Source organism: Balaenoptera acutorostrata, chromosome 21, assembly GCF_949987535.1.
Source record: "Balaenoptera acutorostrata chromosome 21, mBalAcu1.1, whole genome shotgun sequence".
NCBI classification, from domain to species: Eukaryota; Metazoa; Chordata; class Mammalia; order Artiodactyla; family Balaenopteridae; genus Balaenoptera; species Balaenoptera acutorostrata.
The window spans coordinates 7,405,234-7,429,853 of record NC_080084.1 but is presented as its reverse complement, the minus strand read 5'-3'; positions in this window follow the sequence as shown (position 1 = coordinate 7,429,853).

Below are 24,620 nucleotides of genomic sequence, written 5' to 3'. Positions count from 1 at the left end.
TCATACTAAGTGAAGTAAGTCAGACAAAGAAAGACAAATACCATATGATATCATTTATATGTGGAATCTAAAAAAAGATACAAATGAACTTATTTACATAATTGAAACTGACTCTCAGACATAGAAAACAAACTTATGGTTACCAAGGGGAAATGTGGAGGGCGGGATAAATTAGGAGTTTGGGATTAACATATACATGCTACTATATATCAAATAGATAATCAACAAGGACCTACTGTAAGGCACAGGGGACTATATTCAGTATCTTGTAATAATCTAGAATAGAAAAGAATCTGGAAAAGAATAGATATATATGTATAACTGAATCACTTTGCTGTGTACCTGAAACATTGTAAATCAACTATACTTCAATAAATAAAAAAAAAAGAATGTAGTATCTTATCCCATCAAGGACTTTGGACATTACGCAGTGAGGAGGGCAATGTGCGGCCCTGCAGCCCAGATGTAACACCACCTCTGGGGCTCACCCTGTTACACACCTGGGTGAAGTGAATAGGGGACCATCTCCAAGAGATGGAAGAGAGGTTTCACCAGCATAATATGTGGACAAAATAGTATACAGGCCCAGAAAGACACTGCCTCCTTCTAACCATACGGGAAGTCTCTCGTCCATTACAATTGGCCTTGAGGGTCAGAAAAGAAAGAGTAAATCCTTTTTTGATGGCTTTAGAATAATACAGAAACATTTGTTCTAATTTATAATCCATTTGTTAAAGATGAAAACTACGTAGTGAACTGTATGTCAATAATAATCCCCTTCGTCGGACTTCCCTGGTGGCGCAGTGGTTAGGAATCCGCCTGCCAATGCAGGGGACATGGGTTTGAGCCCTCGTCCGGGAAGATCCCACATGCTGCGGAGCAACTGAGCCCGTGCACCACAACTACTGAGTCTGTGCTCTAGAGCCCGCGAGCCACAACTACTGAGCCCGCATGTCACAACTACTGAAGCCCACGCGCCTAGAGCCCGTGCTCCGCAACAAGAGAAGCCACTGCAATGAGAAGCCTGTGCACCACAACGCAGAGTAGCCCCTGCTCGCCGCAGCTAGAGAAAGCTCGCGTGCAGCAATGAAGACCCAAGACAGCCAAAAATAAGTTAATTAATTTAAAAAGAAATCCCCTTCTTCTATATGCAACTTTTTATTTTACCAAGAATGTTCACAAACATGGTCCCATTTGGTCCTCATAAAGACTGAGAAGACAAACAGGATAATTCTCCCACTTAGCAAAGGAGGGAAGCTTGTTTCTTCTTTTCCCCCACATACTGCCTTTCTAAGACACCTTGTAGCTGTGTAATCACAATTTTCTATATATATCAATAGAGTGAAAAGGGAAAAACATTGGAGTGGGAATCAAGAAACCTGGATTGTAATCTAGACTCTGCCACTGATTAGTTAAGTGAACCTGGGCAATTTAGTTCCATTCCACTAACTTTTTTATGTGCCTCCTCTATACCAGGGAATGTGCTTAGGTGCTGGAGGTACCGAGTTAGATAAAACACAGTTCCTGTCTCCAAATTGCCTACAATTTGGCTAAGAAGACAGATATAAACCAAAAAAGAAGCAGTTTTCTATCATCATATATGAACATATGCCTTGAAAGACCAACAGAAGGCGTAATTAATTCCACCTGGAGAGGAAAGGCAGGGACGTTTTCAAAGGCGAAAAACAAATCATCTTTATTGTTTCTTTAAAAAAATGATAACAGTAATACACTGTTTCAAGAAAATTCAAACAAAATATGATTCATAGAAAGTGAAAAATCACCATAACTCCCTTCCCATCAAGAGATGAGTGCTACTAATTTGATGTTTATTAGGAGATGACATTTGATCTATGTTTTAAAGGACCAGTGGAGGTTTGCCTGACATGAAAGGTGGCAGAAGTTGGAAGGAGAGTTCAAGGCAAAGGAGACCTGCAAAAAGGGGGGAGCTGGAAGGGCACAGCAGGTTTGGGGCACAAGTGAGGATAAATTGTGATCAAATGGCAGGAACTAAAGCGGGAGAGCAAAGCAGCTATCAGAACAGAAGTTTCTACCATGCTGAGGATTTTGGACTGCATTCTACAGAAATTGGGGAACCATGGAAGTAGTTTAAGTTGGGAAGTAGTTGAAGTCTGCATTTAATATACCAGTCACTGGCATCGTGGGACAAGGCAAGACCGGTCAGAGAGACCAGTAAGGAAATCTAGGTGAAAATGGTGAGCTTGAACTAAGGCAGTAGAGTGAAGATAGAAAGGGAGGGGTAGATTTGATAGACTTTAGGAAGGTGGTATTAATAAGAAACAAATTAACTGGAGGTAAAGATAAAGGGATAGAGGAGTCTAGGATGGCTCTCTGATTTCTGGTTGAATAACTAACTTATACTACTACAAAGAGAAAAAAATGCAGGGGGAAGGGGCATGATAGGGTTAGGGGATTAAGACATCCAAGCTATTATGTATAAAATAAGCTACAAGGGTATATTGAACAACACAGGGAATATAGCCATTATTTTGTAATAACTATAAACAGAGTATAATCTTTAAAAATTGTGAATCACTATGTTGTACACCTGTAGCTTATACTGTGTTGTATGCCTCTAACTTATTGCACATCAACTATCTCTCAATAAAAAATACAGGAAAAGGAACAGGTTTGGGGGAGAGGATAATGCCGAGAAGATGTCTCAGGGAAGCTATCCAGAAAGTATTGAATATATGAGTCTGGCAATGTTGAGATCCCATTCGTCAACCCTAGGCAACTCCCAGGACAAGTACTAGCCAAGGGAGGGTCAGCTGGACCAGAGTCTTCTCTGTTTACCTGGTAGAGCAGAAAGCAGTGAGAGAGCACTGTTAGTCCCAGAGGAATATTATTAAGTGTCTGAGCCAAGCTGTGAATGAGAAACCATAATAGGAAATAAGTCCAAGGTCAGGAAGTTAGGGGATGAGACATAGCATCGGAGGCAGAGTATAACTTTATAAAGGCAGGGTATAGTATGTGGGCTGCAAGAGAGACAAATAGGACAGGTCCTTTTTAAATTATTGGTTCTGATTCAGGAGCTGAGAGCCCACCTCCTGGCTAACAGTGCCCTTCCCGGGTCCAGGAATGGCCTGGCCACAGTGTGCTCAGGTTTGCCCAGTGGAAACTCCAAGGCAGTCTGAGACAAGAGGGTCCTTGGAGATACCCTCTCTCCGGTTCTCTCTCTTCCTCTACACCAAGCGCTCGAGCTGGCTTCAGTTCCGGCTTGCAAGATGAAAGGAGTAGGGAAGCTAGGGACAGAAGGTGAAGGGATACGATTTCTGGTTCATTGGAAAGACCTAAGAAATGGAACTGGGGTTTGTATTAGAGTCTTACCCCATTATCACAGGATGCTGGGCCCCCTTGAGGTGGTGTCTCCGGGCTTCAAGGGCAACCATTTCTCATTTCCAAACCAAACGGATGGCCTCAGTCAGTACATGCTTGGTTCTAAATCTTCACCAGAGCCTTCTTTTTATTTCCCAGAGAAATGGTCATACTTACTGTATGCTTGATTTCGATGGGCCAGGATTGGGGCAGATGTAAAAAAGCCCTTAAAAGAATCTTGCTGCAGCAGAAGTCCAGACAAAGTCTCATCCTTCTCCGTTGGACTGTATTAATACTGCAAGGACCTCAAAAGAGTCCAGCCGGTGGCCTCCTATGGGACCAGGTCCCATAAGAATAAAATGTGAACACTCCCGTCTTTATGTCCCAGGGTGTAAAGAGGTTCTACTCACTAGACCAAAGGACTTCGATCAGAGTAACGTATAAACTAAAGAGGATAATTAAGGCTTTGACTCTTTAAAATGCCCCAGGTGAATCAGAAATGCAGATTTCCTCCCCACCCACCCTCTGAGATATTTAATCAGGTTGGAAGATATCCAGAAAAATCCAGGCACCTGTAGGAAAACAGACTGGTCTGCAGCGCCATCTGCTGTTCGTAGTCTGACGCCCTGGTTTCAGTGGGGTGACAGCGCCCCACCCTCACCCCCAGCATTGAGCGCCTCACCAGCTGTAGCAGCTCCTCCTGTGCTGGCTCCTGCGTCGACAGCTGTGTTGGCCAAACCAAGGCGAGACAACACCTTCCCAGATGTCCCGGACCGCACCCCGACTCAGGTCTGCAGTTGGGACCCCTCACCTTTCCTCTCCTTCTCATCCCACCCCCCCCAACACAACCCATACCCCAAAGTGGAGACAGATAAGAACAAAGAGAGGGAGGGAGGCGGGGAAAGGAGGGAAAGAGGGAAGTAATATGTTCTTTACTTCAGAGGAAAGGAAAAGGAGTTAAGAGAGTTCCCACCTGAAGGCTCCTGTTTCTCTAGGTGGATTAGAAGGAATGATATGATGAAAGGCCAAAGCAGTGAGGGCACTGAACTCCTGGGGAGGGTGAAGTGGAACTGACAATGAGGGGGTCTAGTTGCGGGGGAGGGTTGGAGGATCAGGGGAGTGAACCTAGGGGACCACGGATAACCTGTAAGAACAGGAAGTGAATGAGGACGGGATAATGTGATGCAGCTGTAAAGCACGTTCACTGGGAGTAGAGAACTGGGTAGGGAAGCAGGTGTAGTGGGCTGAACAATGCCCCCGCCCCCCCAAAAAAGATATCTATGACCCAATCCCTACCCTAGGGCCTGTGATTGTTACCTTATATGGTTAAAAAAAAAAAAAAAAAAAACTTTGCGGATGTAATTCAGTTAGGGATCTTGAGATGGAGAGATTATCCTGAGTTATCCAGATAGGCTGTAAATGCGATCACAAGGGTCCTTACAAAGGGATGTCTGACACACAGAAGAGGAGAAGGCAGAGACTGGAGTGAGGTGGCCACAAGCCAAGGACCGTGTGCAGCCACCAGAGGCTGAAAGAGGCAAGAATTCTCCCCTAGAGCCTCCAGAGGGAGGAAGGTAAGGCCCTTTCAACACCCTGATTTCAGCGCAGTAATACTGCTTTTGGACTTCTGGCCTCTGGAACTGTGAGACAATAAATTTTTGTGGTTTTCAACCACCAAGTTTGCGGTGATTTGTTACAGCAGCCTCAGGAAACTAATACAGCTGGTTACGCAGATAAGATCACAGAGTCATACATCACGAGAGGAGAGTTGTTTGGGGTGAGAGTAAAATCCAACTTGTAGCCATGTGATTGCTAAAGCAGAGTGAAGTGAAGTGAAATTGAAATAATCTTCACAAGCACTTACCCGGTGCTCAGCATCTGAAGTGCATTATTTCATTCAATTCTTACAGCCACTTCTTAAGGTAGGTTTCTTTTTTTTTTTTTTTAAATTATTTATTTATTTATTTATTTATGGCTGTGTTGGGTCTTCGTTTCTGTGCGAGGGCTTTCTCTAGTTGCGGCAAGCGGGGGCCACTCCTCATCGCGGTGCGCGGGCCTCTCACTATCGCGGCCTCTCTTGTTGCGGAGCACAGGCTCCAGACGCGCAGGCTCAGCAATTGTGGCTCACGGGCCCAGTTGCTCCGCGGCATGTGGGATCCTCCCAGACCAGGGCTCGAACCCGTGTCCCCTGCATTGGCAGGCAGATTCTCAACCACTGCGCCACCAGGGAAGCCCTAAGGTAGGTTTCTTATCTCATCTTCTTTTGTAGGTGAGGAGATTGAAGTGCAGAGTGATTAGGAACATGCTGATGGTGGAAATGGAGCTTTGAGGTCCCATATATCCATCTCCAAAGTTGGGGTTCTATTTGCAGCACCCAGCAAAGCTGAGGCTTGGATGATTACTAGGTTCCCAGTACAGACACTGAAGGGGATGACAGAAGTTGGAGAGGAGAGCAAGACTAAAGTGTCTTTAATAAATGCTCAACCCCTCCCCTGAATCTGAGATGCACATGTGCTTTGAAAGGCTGGGAGAGGAGTATTGGGCCCTTCACTTGAGAGGGTTTCAGGGACAATGGCATCATCAGGGCAAAACCAGCCCTGTTAGGACAAGAAAGCAGAGTGGGCACATTCCAGAAAAGCCTGAGGATGAAGGGAACTTCCTTGGCTGTGAAACTGGTAATTACACAAGGCACAGTGAGAGGCATCAGGAAGGGAAACTTAGAGACCAGCCAGTGGCTGGAGGATAGCATAGAAACCATCTCGTGCAAACACTGAGAAAATTCTTATAAAATAAAACTCTTAAAATGCATGGCAACAACAACAATAAAATAACCCGATTAAACAATAGGCAAAGGACTTCAAAAGACATTTCTCCAAAGAAAATATACAAATGGCCAATAAGCACATGAAAAGATGCTCAACTAGTCATTAGGGAAATGGAAACCAAAACCACAATGAGATACCACTTCTTACCCATTAGGAGGGCTGCTATAAAAACAAAACAGAAAAATAGAAAATAGCAAGTGTTAGCTGGGATGTGGAGAAATTGGAACCCTTGTGCACTGTTGGTGGGAATGTAAAATGGTGCGGCTGCTATGGAAAATGATATGGCAGTTCCTCAAAAAATTAGAAATAGAACTACCATATGATCAGCAATTGCTCTTCTGGGTACATGTCCAAAAGAATTGAAAACGGGGTGTTGAAGAGATATGTGCACACCCACATTCCTAGCAGCATTATTCACAATAATCAAAAGGTGGAGGCACCCCAAGTGTCCATCCAGGGAAGAATGGGTAAACGAAATGTGCTGTATGCATACAGCAGAATATTATTCAGCCTTAAAAAAGAAGGCAACTCTAACACGTACTACAACATAGATGAACTTCGAAAACATAAGGCTAAGTGAAATATGCCAGTCACAAAAGGACAGATTGTATGATTCCACTTATATGAGGCAAATTCATAGAGACAGAAAGTAGAATGGTGGGTACCAGGGGTTGGGGAAGGGGCAGATGAGGAGCTATATTGTCTCATGGGTACAAAATGTCAGTTTTGTAAGATGAAAAGAGTTCTGTGGATGGTTGGCGGTGATGGTTACACAGCAATGTGAACTGGTTAAGATGGTAAATTTTATGCTATGTGTATTTTATCATGATTTTTAAAAATAAAATAAAAATAAATAAAGCATGGACAAGCTTAATAGGTAGAACAGGAAATTTTCAGAGTCCAAAGTGAAGAGAAAACCGAAAGCTGGAACAGCAGACTCTGGAACGTATGCTGCAGTGGTCGTGGGGAGATGATCCGACCCAGAAATGGCTGTGGACTTGGATTTTAACACCCATGCAGGGACGGGAGGTGAGTTCTCAAGCCTGGGTGAAATGAGGGGTTGGAACTGAGTCCCCTACATAAAGCCCAGATGCTCTGAGAGAAGCCAAACATCAACCCAGAAAGACATGAAGGAAGCTCCTCTCTGCCCTGACTCTAAATGGGGAAAAATAGTCCCCTCTGAAAATTCAAAACCCCAGTCATGTGCCTGGCACAAGTTCAGAGTCCAAATATCTACTACCTGCACCACAAGAAAACCCCAAGCCAAGAAATTAACATAAAATTGGTCTTTCGCCAGTGATACCCCTAGGATACCTGACAGGAGCAAATATAAAACCACTCTGAAATCAAACTTCAACACTCCAGGCCACAGAGAATTCCCACAGGAGAAGAAAGCTCTGCTTACAATAAAAAATTATAAAAACAGAAGGAAATAATCTACCATGTGTAAGAGTCAGCAGTCAAAAATAAACAGCAGGATTAAACTCTTCAAAACTTTAGATAGTAGATAAACTACTAAATAGAGACAATAAAATTAGTGTTTTTATATGATTTTACAAATCAAAGAAGGATATTCCTAAGAATAGTATAAGACACTATTTTTAAAAAATAGATCTGAAATGAGATGGAGGGAACTTTTAGAAATGAAAAATATGGTTACTGAAACTAAAAGTGCACGGGATGCTTAAATAGCAGAATAGACACACACAAGAGAGAATTAGTGAAATGGAGGAGAGATCTGCAGAAATATTTCAGAATGCTCCACAGAGAGACAAAGAGATTAAATACATAGAAAAAAACAGGTGAAAGGACAAGGATGAATGAAAAGAGCCAACATATGTCTCCTAGGAGTACAGAAAAAGATAATAGAAAGAAGAAATGATAGTCAAAATTTAATATCTGGATTCAAAAACTGGCCTTGCCAATTACTATCCTACCTTGGGCAAATAATTTAACCTCTCTGTGACCCAATTTCCTTGACTGTAAAATGGATATAGGACTCTGTTGTGAGAAATAAGATAACATACGTAAAGCAGAGCACGTAAGAAACGTATAATATATGCGGCTATTGTTGTTATTAATGAGAATTATTCCAGATTGCTAAAAGATTCAAACCACTGTTTAAAGAATCACATCCTACTGTAGAGCACATAGAACTATATTCAACGTCCTGTGATAAACCATAATGGAAAAGAATATAAAAAAGAATGTATATACATGTATAACTGAGTCACTTTGCTGTACAGCAGAAATTAACACAACATTGTAAATCAACTATACTTCAATTTTTAAAAAATCAATATCTTAGACTTCAAATTTTAAAAAAATTTAAAAAAAGAATCACGTGGAAGATAAATAAAAATAAATCCATACCTAGGTACATTATATTAAATTGCAGAACATCAAAGACAAAGAGAAAAATCTTAAAGCAACCAGAAAGGAAAGACATATTTCTTACAAAGTAACAATAACTAGACTTACAGCGAGGATCCTTCTCAACAGCAACAAAAGAGGCCAGAAGAGAAAGGAAAATGTCTTCAACTCACTCAGGGAAAATAACAGTCAACTTAAAATTCAATACCCAGGGCTTCCCTGGTGGCGCAGTGGTTGAGAGTCTGCCTGCTAATGCAGGGGACACGGGTTCGAGCCCTGGTCTGGGGGGATCCCACATGCCGCGGAGCGACTGGGCCCGTGAGCCACAATTGCTGAGCCTGCGCGTCTGGAGCCTGTGCTCCGCAACAAGAGAGGCCGTGATGGTGAGAGGCCCGCGCACCGCGATGAAGGGTGGTCCCCCGCTTGCCACAACTGGAGAAAGCCCTCGCACAGAAACGAAGACCCAACACAGTCATAAATAAATAAATAAATAAATAAAAGAACGTGAATTTCTTTAAAAAAAAAAAATAAATAAAAAAAAAAAAATTCAATACCCAGATAAACTGCCATTTCCAATTGAGGGTGAAATAAACGTACTTTTCAAATTAAAATGGGATTTATTATTATTTTTTTACCACTCACAAACCCTCACCCAAAGAACCACTAAAGGATGTACTTCAAGAAAGAAATTGGGGAATCCCCTGGCGGTCCAGTGGTTAGGACCCCATACTTTAACTGCCGGGCGTGGGTTTGATCCCTGGTCAGGCAACTAAGATCCTGCAAGCTGTGTGGCCAAAAAAAAAAAAAGATGGAAATTGATTCCAGAGGGAAGACATGGTGTGGAAGAAGCAGTTGTGAGAAAAGAGGAGGATCTTGTTGGGGTACGGGTTGGGGGTGGGAGAAGATTCAAGGAAAAGGGTCTGCCGGAGAGGAAAGGGGGCCAAAGGAGTTGATGCTCTGATGACCATCACAAGTCACAGAGGAGGCTGCAATGGGGATTAAGGAATCGTGGACGAGAGAAGAGAATGACATGGACAAGCTTTGTGCCGCTGATTAGAATCTTGGTGAAGGGACATAAGTCCCCTCCCCGGGGTTTTTAAGGAACCAAGTGGCTTTCTGGACCTCAATTTCCTCGTCTGTAGTTGGGGGGGGGGGGTTGGAGTTAACAATCTCCAATGTCCCTCCCAGCTCTGACGCTCCACAGCATTGGATAAAGTGCGGAACATGGGAGGTTCTTGAGAATAGCTGGGCTAAGTGTATGGAGACTTTGAAAGGTGAGCTCAACCCATTTCTGAAAGCAAGGCGACAACCGATATTGGACTGAAGTCCCGATGAAAAGGGAAAAAGAGGTGCATTGAGATGATCAGAGCAGAGGATGGGCCTGAGCATGGCCCAGACAAAAATGGAAGAGGTACAGTTAGGACAGGGGAAGTCCTAAAAAGCCACACCCTGACTTCCAAACTGCTTTCCAAAGGCTCTCAGTTTGACAGAAATTCAAACATGTCTTGTCTCAGGCACTTTCCCCTTTAATTTTCATACTGATGTATATTTTGAGGGAAACTTAATCCATGTGGCTCTGAATCATGTACAACAAACTCCTCTAAGAGACACTTGATGCTGGGAGCTTTTCCAGAACTGGGAACAGCTTGTTACATGATGCTCTTTTTTAACTGATTCTGCTTCCAGACTCTCTCTAGCCCTCCACCCAAGGTCCAAGATTTTGGTCAGATGCTAGGAACCTGCTGATCAGGGCTCTGCACTTTTCTCCCTCTTCTTCCTTGGCGGTCAAAGGGAACGCATCCAAGCCACGGAGGCGTAGGGCTTGGCTCTGTCAAAGAAACAGTGTTGTCCTTGATGCTCGCACGAACAGGGCCTGAATTGGCTTCTCCGGCACAGTGGCTGCATTTGAGGCAGGGCTGGCAAACAGAACTCCAGTTTCCAAGCCATGTTTCCTTAGGTTTCAATAAGGGCTCCACCCAATCTTATTACACAGTGCAAACTCCACATGTTAGTGGCTCCTACCCTTCTGCTAACCAGAGCCTGGTCCCACAATCTCCGGGAGAGGAAGGCATTCGGCCAGGATGGGCTGCACAGTATTTTCCTTTAATCGTTCTCAAGATCCGCTGGCTCACAGCGCGTGGTCCCAGTTGACCTCGATGCTTCAGCGGTCCTGTGGTGTACCTCACTTCCAGGAATCCTACACAGCCCGGGGCCGAGAACCTTGTCACGTCTTTACCCACAGACTGGTTCCAAGATGTAGAATCAAAGCACTGGAAAGAATCCAGTCTGTGACTTCGGACCCCGCAATTTCCACATTTCCTTTACAACCGGTAATGATATAGGTGTCCCTTTAAAGCACATCTCTCATACTTTCACGTTCTTACCCATTTAATTTTTTAGCTGACCTTGAGCCAGGTTGCAAAAACCAATCCAATGGAAGAGTCAAATCTTGCCACTTAAAAAGTGTCATGGGAGCCGAAAACTACCTCGGGGCTGGTTTTCTACATTGTTTTCTTTTTTTCTTGTTTCGGGTTGGAGTTACTCAAAGTAACTGCTTATGTGGCATAATCTTAAGGGTGACTTTCCTTCAATAATATCCTCAGTGACATCTGTTATTCCATTATGAACTGTTATTAGCCATCCTGTCTGTGTCAAGATTGTTGGAGGGGAATTTGGAATATGCTTGTAAAATGCGTATCCTCTTAGAAATGAAGGCACGTTGAGTCCAAAACAGCTTGATGTAAATGAGTTAATTAGAGCACAAAGCCCAGCGAGACAATGCGGTTTAGCAGAAAGAACGCTGGGCTTGGAGTCCGAAAAAGTAGGGATTGAATTCTGGCTCTGCTGTCTTTCTCTGCCTTAATTTCCTAGTCTGTAAATGGGCGATAACCATCCCTGTCTCTTTATAAAGGTGTGATCAAGATCTAAGAGAGTGTGTGTGTGTGTGTGTGTGTGTGTGTGTGTGTCCACGAACATACTCACTGTAAGGACTCTGTGAATGTCGGCACGTCACCAGGGCGGGGACCACAGGAAAGGATGGAGGAAGGAAGACGGGGCACCAGGATTTGCCACTGGCTGGTGCAGTACAGGAGCCTAATGGACTCCCCGGGGGCTAGTCTCTGAGAGTGCCAGCTTACCGCTGGACCAGCCTTCCCCACGGTGGTGCTGGGGAACTGAAAAAGGACCGGGGTTCCACTCCAACTCACCCCAGAGCCTGTCTGAGTCAGCCCGTCAGCCCCGGTTCCCTCCCTCGCCAGATGCGGGTCTGCCCTCTGCCCTGGCCTGTCGGTGGAAGGCTTGGAGAGCAGCCTGGACCACTGGAAGCTCCCGGTGGCGTTTGAATGAAGACTGTTGTACCTCAGGTGTAACTTTTACTGACTCCTGGGGAAACCTGCTCACCTCTGCTTGGGACACCTTTACTCTGGCTTCGTAAAAAATTGTTTATAAGGCCAGGCTCAACTAAAATTAGAATAGCGCCGCAGAGCTGTGGGGATGGCTTATGAAAGACTCCAGCCCATTACACAAGCAGATTCCCTTGTAGCCCCTGGGTCTGGAGGCTGGTGGATCACTCCCAAGAGTTCTTTTTCTATTCATTTTGGCAGATTTCCCCCCCAAAGCAGGCCCCTGGAGCTGCCAGGCCAGGGTAACGGGGAGAAACGTGGAGCTGGCATGTGAGCCTCGGCAGCGGGGCCAGGGGACTCGTTTCACCTCCAGGCTTGGAAATGTAGCCTGACTTTTGGGCGGGAGCCTAACTGATTCTACCGGTGGCAGCCGGCACTGCGGTGGAGACCCCTGGGGCCAGGGTACCAGCCCCGACGGCACACACACTTCCTTTAATTAACAGGAGCATGCCGCCACCAGACACACCAGCATCTGGGAAGTGAGGGCGGCTAAATGAGAAACCTCTTGACTGCCTCGGGGAGCGGCCTGCCCGCCAGGATTGTCCCCTGTTCCTGTTTCCTCACAAAAAAGCCCCTGTGTTTCCTGAGAGGCCGGCCCAGGTGGTGGCAGAGCCCCAGCCTGGCCACACTGCCTGGGCTTGTCTGCCCGCCTCCCTGGCGGGGATGTTTTCCTTGAGTAGCTGGTTTGAAGCATTTAGAAAAGCCAGGAGACCTTCCCAGGGTTGTCCCGGCCTTAAACGGTCATCTGCCAATCTCATCCACTCATTTGGCACTTCAGGACTTTGGTTTTTTCTGTTGATCAACTGCATCTCCTTCTCTGTCCAGGCGTTCCACAATCGCCCCCTTCCCTCGCCCCCTGCAGGGTGCGACGTTGTCTCCACACCCGCGAAGCTGGTCCAGGCAAAGGGGGTGACACAGCCCGTGGCTTTCCTTGCTGACAAGGTCAGGGTCTTTCATTTCCAGAGTAGTCTTTTCTATGCTCTGTGAGTCTCTTGATTATTGGGCATTGCCAGCCTGGCCGAGAGACAGTGATTCATTCAACAGGCATATATATCCAGCGTCTGATGTGTGCCAGGCACTGTGCTGGGTGCGGAGGACTCCAGGCACCTGAGGTGGGACTCCGCCCAGGTAAGGAGCCAGAGGCAGGAACTGAAGCAACAGCACACTGTGAGGGGCTCCGATAGGTACATCCAAGAGGCTATGGGCACACAGGGGAAGGGCCATCCTGACTGTGCACAGACCATCTGAACCAGATTCAGACTTGTTACAAATGTAGATTCCCAGAACTTCCAAATCATAATCTCAGGGAGATTATTTTAATGAAGAAGATGTATTTTAATGAGTTTCTCCGTTAATTCTTATTCACACTAAACTTTGAGAACCACTGACCAATTTGAAAGCCACTGGCCAAGGGCTTGTTAGGAAGGGTGATGACATTTGGGTTTTTTTTTTTTTTTTTAAGGAATAGTCTTTGTTTAAATTTTGATTTTCCTTGAAAGAAATCATCAAAAGATACTTTATCATTATGTCCTTTATATACAGAGAGGATCCCATTTTCATGGGGCAGTAGCTTGTAAGACTCATGTGGCCCTTTTTATCTTAATTATTTTTATTATTTTTTAAAATTGGGGTAAAATATACATGACATAAAATTTACCATCTTAACCATTTTTACAAATGTACTACCTTTCAGTGACATTAAGTCCATCCACACTGTGCAACCATCACCACCATTCATCCACAGAGCTCTTTTCATCTTGCCAAACAGACACTCTGTACCCATTAGACAATATAGCTCCTCATTCCCTTCTCCCTCTAACCCCAGCAACCAACGTCCTACTTTCTGTCTCTATGAATTCGCCTCATATAAGTGAAATCATACAGTACTTGTCTTTTTGTGACTGGCATATTTCACTTAGCATAATGTCTTCAAGGTTCATCCATGCTGTAGCATGTGTTAGAATTTCCTTCCTTTTTAAGGCTGAATAATATTCCACTGTATGTATATAACATATTTTGTTTATCCGTCTTTGTTATTTTTTATTGTTACTTGTTATTTGTCTTTTGTCATTTGTCTTTCGATGGACACTTGGGTTGCTTCCATCTTTTGACTATTGTGAATAATGCTGCTAGGAACATGGGTGCACAAACATCTCTTCAAGACACTGCCTTCCATTCTTTTGGATGTATACCCAGAAGTAGAATTGCTGATCGTAGGATACTTCTATTTTTAATTTTTCAAGGAACCACCTTCCATTGCGGCTGCATCAATTTACATTTCCACCAACAGTGCATGAAGGTTTCTATTTGTCCACATCCTCACCTGCATTTGTTATTTTCTGTTTTTGTTTTTGTTTTGATTGCAGCCATCCTAATGGGTGTGAGGTGGTGTCTCATTGTGGTTTTGATTTGCATTTCCCTAACGATTTGTGACATCGAGCATCTTTTCAGGTGCTTATTGGTCCTTTGCATATCTTCTTGGGGATGACATTTGAGTTGTGAAGGATGACTAGGACTTCTAAGAGGAGGGACAGGGAAGGAAACAGCAAACAGAAGGAAAAGAGTAACAAAAGTCTCAGGGGGTATGAAAGTGATGGAGAGACAGGAGCACACGTGGAAGGAGGGGCAGGTTGAGGCGGGTTGGAAAGACTCTTACTTGTCATCGTTTGACATCTGTTGACTCTTTGATCACCCGGTATCCATCCACCACTCCTAATAACACCCTCCTGGTTGGGCACTTGTCACAAGCCAGACCATGCTAGGGATGCCAAAACTCTTTTTCCTGGAACTTTGAAGATAGAATGGAATGAAGCAGAAAAAAAAAATGTTGAGGGAACATTTATTCCAGCATGGTGCCTGGGCAAAGTCTCTCTAATTCATTCCCTTTTCCTTCAGTTAGCTCCAGTTGGTTTTATTGTTTGCAACCAGAAAACACTGTCTGACGCAAATATGGAAGGAATCAAAGTGGGAGATGAATTCCTTAGTACTTATTACGTGTCAGGAACTTAACATACATTCATTTATTTCCTTCATGCTTTCAACTATTACGCAGACCTAAAATGTAATTGTCTTAGGTGGGGCTGTGTCTCCACAAATAAATAGCTTTTTCTGCTCCTGTTCTTGGGGTTTCTGGAATCAGGGGAGAGGTTCTATTAATCTGAGGCTTTGCAAATTGTTTTTGCTCGGCTAATGACTGACAATGGTTGTGGAAAACTTCCTTGCTGAGGACCTTATACAGTGGAGGAATATCTACAAAGTGACCTGTAGGGATGGACCCAGGTTATTTCTACCAAATCATGAGGGCATGAAGGGTATATTCTCGAAGGGTTTTGTGAGGAGAGGAGAAGGCTGAGAGATCTGACAACACTCAGGAGGATCAGTTTACTTTTCAAAAGGATTTTGGTAAACATATAGGAACTAACAACAACAAATAAAACAGAACAAACAAAATAAGTTGACTAGGAGCAGGAAGAAAATACTAGTATGTGAAGAGAAAACGAATCATGCAAGGGCAATATGGAAGAACAACTGCCGTGCCTGCATGTGGATGAAGAGAGAGGTTAGAGTGTGTAAGAAGCTATCCAACAACTGGTAGTTAACACACACACACACACACACACACACACACATCGAGTAACAATAATATAGTTACAATTAAGAAAGAGGGTCATTTTGGACCTAGAGTTAATCATACTAAGTGCACTAAGTCAGACAAAGAAAGACGAATATTATATGACATCACTTACATGTGGAATCTAAAAAAAAAAAATGATACAAATGAACTTATTTACAAAACAGAAACAGACTCACAGACATAGAAAACAAACTTATGGCTACCAAAGGGGAAATGGGGGTAGGGATAAATTAGGAGTTTGGGATTGACATATACACTCTACTATACATAAAATAGATAATCAACAAGGACCTACTGTATAGCACAGGGAACTATACTCAACATGTTGAGGGAGAAAAAGGAAGAGGGTCATTTAATACACAAATTCACTCTCTCCAGCACCACTACCACAGATAAGAGATATGTATATGTTTGTATATAATATAGACACTCATTCAACAATTACTTTTGGCAAGTCTACTATGGGCCAGGCTCTTCTATAAGGCAAGCATTGTTATCTCATTTTACACAAGAGATAACTGAAGCTTAGAGAACTTGATAAGTGGTGGAAAGAGAATTCAAGCCAAGGTCTTTACGCTATGTGTATAAAGCCTATTTTGACCGATTTGGGGTTTTTTCAGTAATGGAACTAGGAGAACTCTGTCTCTCTGTGTCCCTCAGTTGGGATTATATCCTGCAGGCAAAAGACACTGAGTGTTTTTGAGCAAAGGGATTACATGATCAGATCTTTGTCTTGGAAAGATAACTCTGATCACCAGGTATAATCCAGGCAAGAAATGACAAAGGCAAGAAACGATGGAGGCCACTGCAGTGGGAACAGAGGACGGGAGAAGGGCTGGGAAAATAGAAGGTCCTCGATAAGACTGGGAAGGGGATGGAGATGTGTAAATGCTCCAAAACAATTCTCTCCCGTGGCTTTAGAAAACTGAGTGGGCAGTCCTGCCACTCCCCGAGGGAGAGAAATCCCAGAAAAAGACAGCTGTGACTGTCATGAGGACACAGTGTCTAAGATACTGGACCACTGCTTCTCTCCCTCCCCCACAGGGCACTGGGGTTTCCCAACCCAGTTCTTTACCATCTTCCCGATGTCTGACATGCTCTCACACAGTCCATGAGAACATCATCACCGCTCAGCTCTGGGCAAGAGAAAACAGTGGGTATGGTAAGTGCTTTTGCCCATGATGGGATTTTACCATAATGTCTGTGGGTAGCTTCGCGATTCCTGATTCAGACTGTTCTCTCAACTGCAAAAGCCACTGAAAGTTCTCTGAGTGAGCATCTCATGCTGTCTGTCCACTGCGGAGAGGTGAGGGATACCACTCATTTGCAGATGTTTTTCTGGTCAGTGGCTTTCACAAACCACACACAAGGCAACAAGTCACGTCCGACAAGCAGGCTGAAGACCCGAGCTTGCACAGTACTCGGTGGCACTGTTTGATGTACCCACAGCCGGAGACTCTCTGGCAAACCCAGAGCAGTGACCGAGGCCGATTCACTCACTGAGAGGAGTTTTCACAGTCTTGAAATGGAAAGAGCTGGTACCCATTTGGTCCCAGGAAAAAGTGTGTTGCCATCAGATGCCCTGGTTCTGCTGAGCCTGGACAAAACACAGGCTGAGCTGATGGCCAGAGTACAGAGTTGGAGTTGGCCCAGAAGGGGATGGTGTTCAGTGATAGTGGCTGAAAGCAACACATATGTGTTTTTTCACAGAGTTCCTGTGGGTCTGGAAGCTAGGAGCAGCTTGGTTGGGTGGTCCTGGCTCAATGACTCTCATGAGGTTGTCATCAAGCTACTGGCTGGGCTAAGTCATCTGAAGACTCGAATGGGGCCGGAGGATCCATTTCCCAGCTCGTCCACATGGCTGCTCGTAGAAAGTCTCAATTTCTTGCCCTGTGGGCCAGCTTTCATGCCATGGAAGCTGGCTTTGCCCAGTGCACATGGGAGAGAGGAGAGAGAGAGAAAGAGAGAGGTGGAAGCCACAATGTTTTTTAAAATCTAATCTCAGAAGTGCATACCATTACTTCTGCCATATTCTATTGGTTACCCAGACCGACCCTGGGACAGTGTGAGAGAGAGCCACACGAGAGTGCAAACACCGGGATGCAGGGATCCCCGGGGCCATGTTGGAGGATGACTACCATACGGTGAAATTTCTGGTGAGCACAGGACAACTGTTAAACGGCCAGAAGGAAAGACAATTCAGCCCATGATACTTTCTCTTCATTTGCTTTTCCCAACCTTATTACTACGTAGGAAACTTTGTGAACTTTAAGTTGCCTGCATTTTGACCACCAGCTTTTCCATCCCATCCCCGCCCGTGAACCCTAAGGTACATGAACCCTCTAAACTTCAATTGCATTTTGACTCAACACTATACAACTCACACTTTATCATTTTCTTTTTGTTTTACATGTACTTAGCTGGTTTCCCCCACTAGACTGTAGGCTCCTGATAAGAAAGGACCACGTCTTTTTATCTGTAAGGGTCCATAGCAACAAGCCCGATGCCAGACACAGGGTAGTTGTTTAATCAAGAGTGATTCACTGACTGATTTAGAGGCTGTCCTCAAATCCTCCTTTTTATGGTCTGGGAAGTTGAGGAGTCAGCAAGGAAAACACTTGGTCAGATGAATCATCCGTCAAGTCCAGAGCAAAACTCCATGAGCAGCTGCTTAGCCCAGCTGGAGCAAGAAGACAGGTTCTCAGTCTGGGGCTCAGAGGCTGCCCGTGGCATTTACTGGGGTTAACAATCAAGCCTGTCTTGCCCTGAGCTGCCCAATAACTCACGAGGCTGTTGGAAGCCTCATTTCTGTACAACCCAGGCTGGTTGTGTGCAGTCTGAAGGGTGAGCAGTGATGCTGTAGAAGGAAATGGTTCCTAACAAGCGGAACTTCCCTCTACATCTCTTGGTGATTTGTTGTTGCTGCTGTTTTATAAATTTATTTATTTATTTATTATTTATTTATTTATTTTTGGCTGCATTGGGTCTTCGTTGCGGTGCGCAGGCTTCTCATTGCGGTGGCTTCTCTTGTTGCAGAGCACAGGCTCTAGGCACGTGGGCTTCAGTAGTTGTGGCACGTGGGCTCAGTAGTTGTGGCTAGCGGGCTCTAGAGCACAGGCTCAGTAGTTGTGGCGCATGGGCTCGGTAGTTGCAGCACGCGGGCTCAGTGGTTGTGGCATGTGGGCTCAGTAGTTGTGGCACGCGGGCTCAGTAGTTGTGGCTCGTGGGCTCTAGAGCACAGGCTCAGTAGTTGTGACACACGGACTTAGTTGCTCTGTGGCATGTGAGATCTTCCCAGACCAGGGCTCGAACCCATGTCCCCTGCATTGGCAGACGGATTCTTAACCACTGCGCCACCAGTGAAGTCCCTCTCTCAGTGATTTGTGACAGGGCTCTGAAATGGGAAGCAGGTCTGCTCTGTAGAGCAGAAGAAGGGCACTTGCCTATGCCATGCCATCAGCACACACTAGTGGGTCCTATGGATCTGATTCCAGTCTGCGCCTCAGCACCAGATCAGACGAGAGTTGGTGATGAGGAAAAGAAGATGTATTCAGCCCGGTGCTAGTGAAATAAGACAGTGGTGCCACCAATTGCCATCTGCAGTTGACGTATCTAAGTGGCAGCACCAATATCTTGGACTGAAATCCCAGTGAGGAGAACTACCCCCCAATCCCCGCCCTGCCTGGGTTCACCTGGGGTAAATGGGTCCCCACCGTGTTGGGTTGTTCAAAATGGCCTTTGGAAAACTGTGCCTTTTGTTCTTTCAGTAAATTTACCTTGGTTCCTGCGTTGTCTGCACCTCAGCTTTTCCTACCAGTGGTTTTGCATTTGTGGTAAGTGAGGGAGAATGCCTGTGAAAAATGCTTTGTTATATTACATTGCCCCCTGGCTCCAATGAATTGCTCCGTAAATCACGTTACTGTTAAAGTGTCCTGGCAAAACCACACCACTTTCAGGGTCTGAGAGAGCACAGGATATTAATCAGAGGCAACCGTTGCAGAAGGGACATTTAAAAAAATAAAACAGAAAAAACATATAAAACACAGTTTTTAACGTGTGGAGTCTGGAGAAGAGTATACATTGGGACTGGGGCCAAACCAGACTACCTTGACTCTTTCATAAATACTCTGATACAGGAATGCATTATCGCTGAACACTTTAAGCCCATTTAGTTTTATAGCAAAACAATATTGAATACCTGCTGCATCCTAATGATCTAGTTCAAGCAGCACAGGGTGAGGATGAGGGGGGGTGGGAATGGGGGATCCATAAATCAGGAAGGACTTTTAATCACATTCAGCCTGGACCTGCAGCGTTTGCTGAGAGGACGACAGGTTCCAGCATCTCACAGATGTTCCCAGGAGCGCCTGTCCCTGACTATAGCACAACAGCGGCAGTGAACGAAGCTCCTCGAGTCCAAGGCTCTAAGTGCAAACCTTAGGCAGGGGAAATGGGCGCAACGGCGTGAGTTTCTCAGATTATTGCTTAGGACAGCTAGTTCGCAGGCCAACAGCCTTTATTGAGAGTCTGTAAACCCCTCGACATTAGGTGTGATGGAAAAACACAAGCGAAAAGAAAGCCAAATTCTGCTGTAACAAACTCTAAATTCTGGTACTTTGGTCAACAGCATATTGCTCCAAATAAGGGGCACTTCCCTGTCTTGTTGTTACTCAGATTTCTTGTTAAGGATTTGGTTTCTTCTTTTTTTTTCCAGCTTTATTGAGATACAATTGAAACACAACATTGCGTGAGTTTAGTTGGTACAATGTGATGATTTTTTCTTTTACTTAATTTTTATTGGAGTATAGTTGATTTACAATGTTGTGTTAGTTTTGGGTGTACAGCTAAGCGAATCTGTTATACATATACATATATCAACTTTTTTAGATTCTATTCCCATATAAGTCATTACAGAATTGAGTAGAGTTCCCTGTCTTACACAGTACGTTCTTATTAGTTATCTATTTTATATATAGTAGTATGTATATGTCAATCCCAATCTCCCAATTTATCCCTCCCCCCACTTCCGCCTTGGTAACCATAAGTTTGTTTTCTACACCTGTGACTCTATTTCTGTTTTGTAAATAGGTTCATTTGTACCATTTTTTAGATTCCACATATAAGCCACATCATATGATATTTGTCTTTCTGTCTGACTTACTTCACTCAGTATGACAATCTCTAGGTCCACCCATGTCACTGCAAATGGCATCATTTCATTCTTTTCAACATGATGATTTGAAACACATAGACACTGTGAAATGTTTACCACAATGAGGTTAGTTAACACATCCTTCACGTCACATAATTTCCATGTTGTTGTTGTTGTTGTTATGGTGAGAACACTAAACCTCTACTCTTTTTTGTTTAATTGAAGTATAGTTGATGTGCAATATTATATAAATTACAGGTGTACAATATGGTGATTCACAATTTTTAAAGTTCATACCCCATTTATAGTTATTATAAAATATTGGTTATATCCCCCATGTTGTACAATATATCCTTGTAGCTTATTTTATATCTAATAGTTTGTATCCCTTAATCCCCTCCCCCTATATTGCCCCTCCCCCTTCCCTCTTAAAGCTCTACTCTTGTGGCATCTTTGACGTATACAGTACTGTGACTTAAATCCCTGAACTTACTATATAGATATAGATATATCTCACATATTCTCTTTTATTGAAGTATAGTTGATGTACAATATTATATAAGTTACAATTGTACAATGTAGTGATTCACAATTTTAAAGGTTTTACTCCATTTATAGTCATTATAAAATATTGAGTATATTCCCTGTGTTGTACTATATAGCTGATTTTATACTTAACAGTTTGTATCTCTCAATCCCCTACCCTTACACTACCTCTCCCCTGTTCCCTGTCCCCACTGGTAACCACTAGCTTGTTCTCTATATCTGTGAGTCTGCTTCTTTTTTGTTACATTCACTAGTTTGTTGTATTTTTTAGGCTCCACATATAAGTGATATCATACAGTATTTGTCTTTCTCTGTCTGACTTATTTCACTTAACATACTACCCTCCAAGTCCATCCATGTTGCTGCAAATGGCAAAATTTCATCTTTTTTACGGCTGAGTAGTATTCCATTGTACACATATGCCACATCTTCTTTATCCATTCATCTCAATCACATATTCTCTATCCATTCACCTGGTGATGGACACTTAGGTCGTTTCCATGTCTTTGTGAATGATCCCACAACGAACATGGGGACGCAGATATCCCTTCATGGTAGTGGCTTCATTTCCTTCAGATGTACACACAGAAGTGGAACTGCTGGACCATATGGTAGTTCTATTCTTAGTTTTTTGAGGACTCCCCATACTGTTTTCCACAGTGGCTGCACCACCGTACATTCCCACCAGCAGTAAACAAGGGTTCCCTTTCCTCCACATCCTCACCAACGCTTATCTCTTGTCTTTTTGATGACAGACTTTCTAACAGGTATGAGGTGATATTTCTTTGTGGTTTTGATTTGCTTTTCAGGGTTTGCTTTCTAAGGGAATCTGACTTAGAGTAGATGGCTTATGCCCTCAGACGACATATCATCTAATGATATGTGACAACCACAAAAAAGTACCATCCCTAAACATAGATTAGAGACAGCTGTTTAAACCCCAGACCTCACAAACAAAATCTAACAAATGGGGAGAGATGTGGTGTTCCACTGATAAATTGCAAAGAAAACATTGCAACAATGGTCAACCTTTTCAAACCTCTTCTTATTTCTTCACCCTCTTCCTCACTCCCTAAACACACAAAGAAAATAAAGCCCACTTCACATGGCTTCCCCTTTTAATATTTTGATTATGGTCTATAATGATTATGATCAAGCAGACAGACTCTGGGGTCCGCAGGCCTAGGTGTGAATCATGGCTCTGTGTGCCCCTGGTCAATTACATAAACTTTCTAGGCCTCAGTTTCATCATCAGTAAAATGGGAAGAATAATAGCATTAACCTCATATAACTGTTGTGAGAATGAACTAAGACAATCTACATAAGGGACTCAGAACATTACCAGGCAAGCAGTAAGTGCTCAGTAATACTATTATTATAAGCATTATTATATATACATAGATCATTGCCGTATTATTTATGTATACATACATTCACACACTCTTTTTTTTAAAAAAGGGATCATACTTTACATACTGTTTTGGTAATCTTTTTTAAACTTACGATGTATTACGGACATTTTTACACATCCTTAGTCTCCCACAACATCATTTTTAATGGCTTCCAAGTATGCCATTACATGAATGTACCCCGAAGTGTTTAACCAGCCTCCTATTCTCAGACAGTTAGGTTGTTTCCATTGTTTGACTTTATAAACACCCTGTGAGGAACCACCTCATAGAGCTTTCTTGTACACATTTTTGTTTGTTGCCTTAGGATGAATTCCCAGAACTGGATCAAAAGAAATGCAATTAAAATATTCTAAAAAGAATATAAACACACATTACAGAAAATAGGAAAAAGAGGGGAAAAAATACAATTCTACCACACTAATACAACTACTAATATAATTTGGATGATTAAGATATTCCGAAGTTTCCATTTTTACTTAGAAGAATACAGGCTTCAAATAAAAAATGGGCAGATGTTGATTTTTTTCTGCTCCTTTCTGAAATCCACTAAAATGACAAAAAAGAACTAAAAAAAAAAATTAATAATAAGCATAAACCCACAATGAAAAAGAGAATGGAAGCAATGACAATGACCAGAAGATGTGATCAAGATTCTGAGAACTGAAAAGCAGGCCAGAGGAGTGATAACTGACTTAGTGGATGGGAGGAAACTAAAATCCATGCCATGACTTAAAATCCACGACTGACTTTAAAAGAAGCAGCTAGACCCTCCAGAGCCCCTCCTTGAGCCTGAAAGGCAGAAGGTTTACCCTCTAGAGAGGCTGAACCAGACGGGTTCTGGATCAGGAACATCAGGCACTGCTGAGGGAAGGAAGAAGCATCTTAGTGAAAAGAGCGTATTTAAGTGAAAGTGGACATACCTACTGAAAGGTAAGATTCCCTGCCCTTTCCCCAGCTTGGTTCCCAGAATGCTGGCAGCAAAGCTCACACACTGCCCACCCCCACCCCAGACAGGAGACTGGAAAACTCTTCTATGAGCAACTTACAGATCCAAGAGAAAAGACTGGGGAGTTTGCCCCAAGGAAATGTCAGTTACCTGCATAAGCTATGGTGAAGCTTGTCCTTGCGTGGAGGGACAAGCACCCTCCCACCATGTCGAAAAAGATCAATAGACATTTGAGAAAGGCCCCTAACGTGAAACACCCCAAAACAAAACAAACTAACCAAAAAGAAGAACTCAGAAAAAACAAGGCAGGACACAAGAGAAAGTCTCTAAAAAAGAGAAAATACTGCATTCTTGAAATAAGAACAAGAGGCTCTAAAAGATTTAGAAAGCAAGGAAATGCTCTGAGCAGTTAAATGTATGAGAAAAAAATATCAACTTTTCTTTTGAAAGATAAAGTTGAGGAAATCTTCCAGGAAGTGGAACAAAAATAAAAAGTTATAGAAGTCGTAAAGGATAGGAAATTTGGAGACAGAGGCTCTAGAAAGCAAGAACCAAGAAAATGAATGGGAGGAGATCATTCAAAAATTAATACTGGGTCTGAACTGAAGAACAGCATAGTGAATGAGGAAAGGCATGCCCAAGCACATCATTCTAAAATTTCATATCATCAGGAATTAAAAAATCATGAAAGTTTCTAAAAAGAAAAAAAATTTTTTTAATTAATTTTTTTATTAGTTATCCATTTTATACATATTAGCATATATATGTCAATCCCAATCTCCCAATTCATCCCACCACCACCCGCCCCCTGCCACTTTCCCCCCTTGGTGTCCATACGTTTGTTCTCTACATCTGTGTCTCTATTTCTGCCCTGCAAACCAGTTCATCTGTATCATTTTTCTAGATTCCACATATATGCATTAATATATGATATTTTTCTCTTTCTGACTTGCTTCACTCTGTATGACAGTCTCTAGGTCCATCCACGTCTC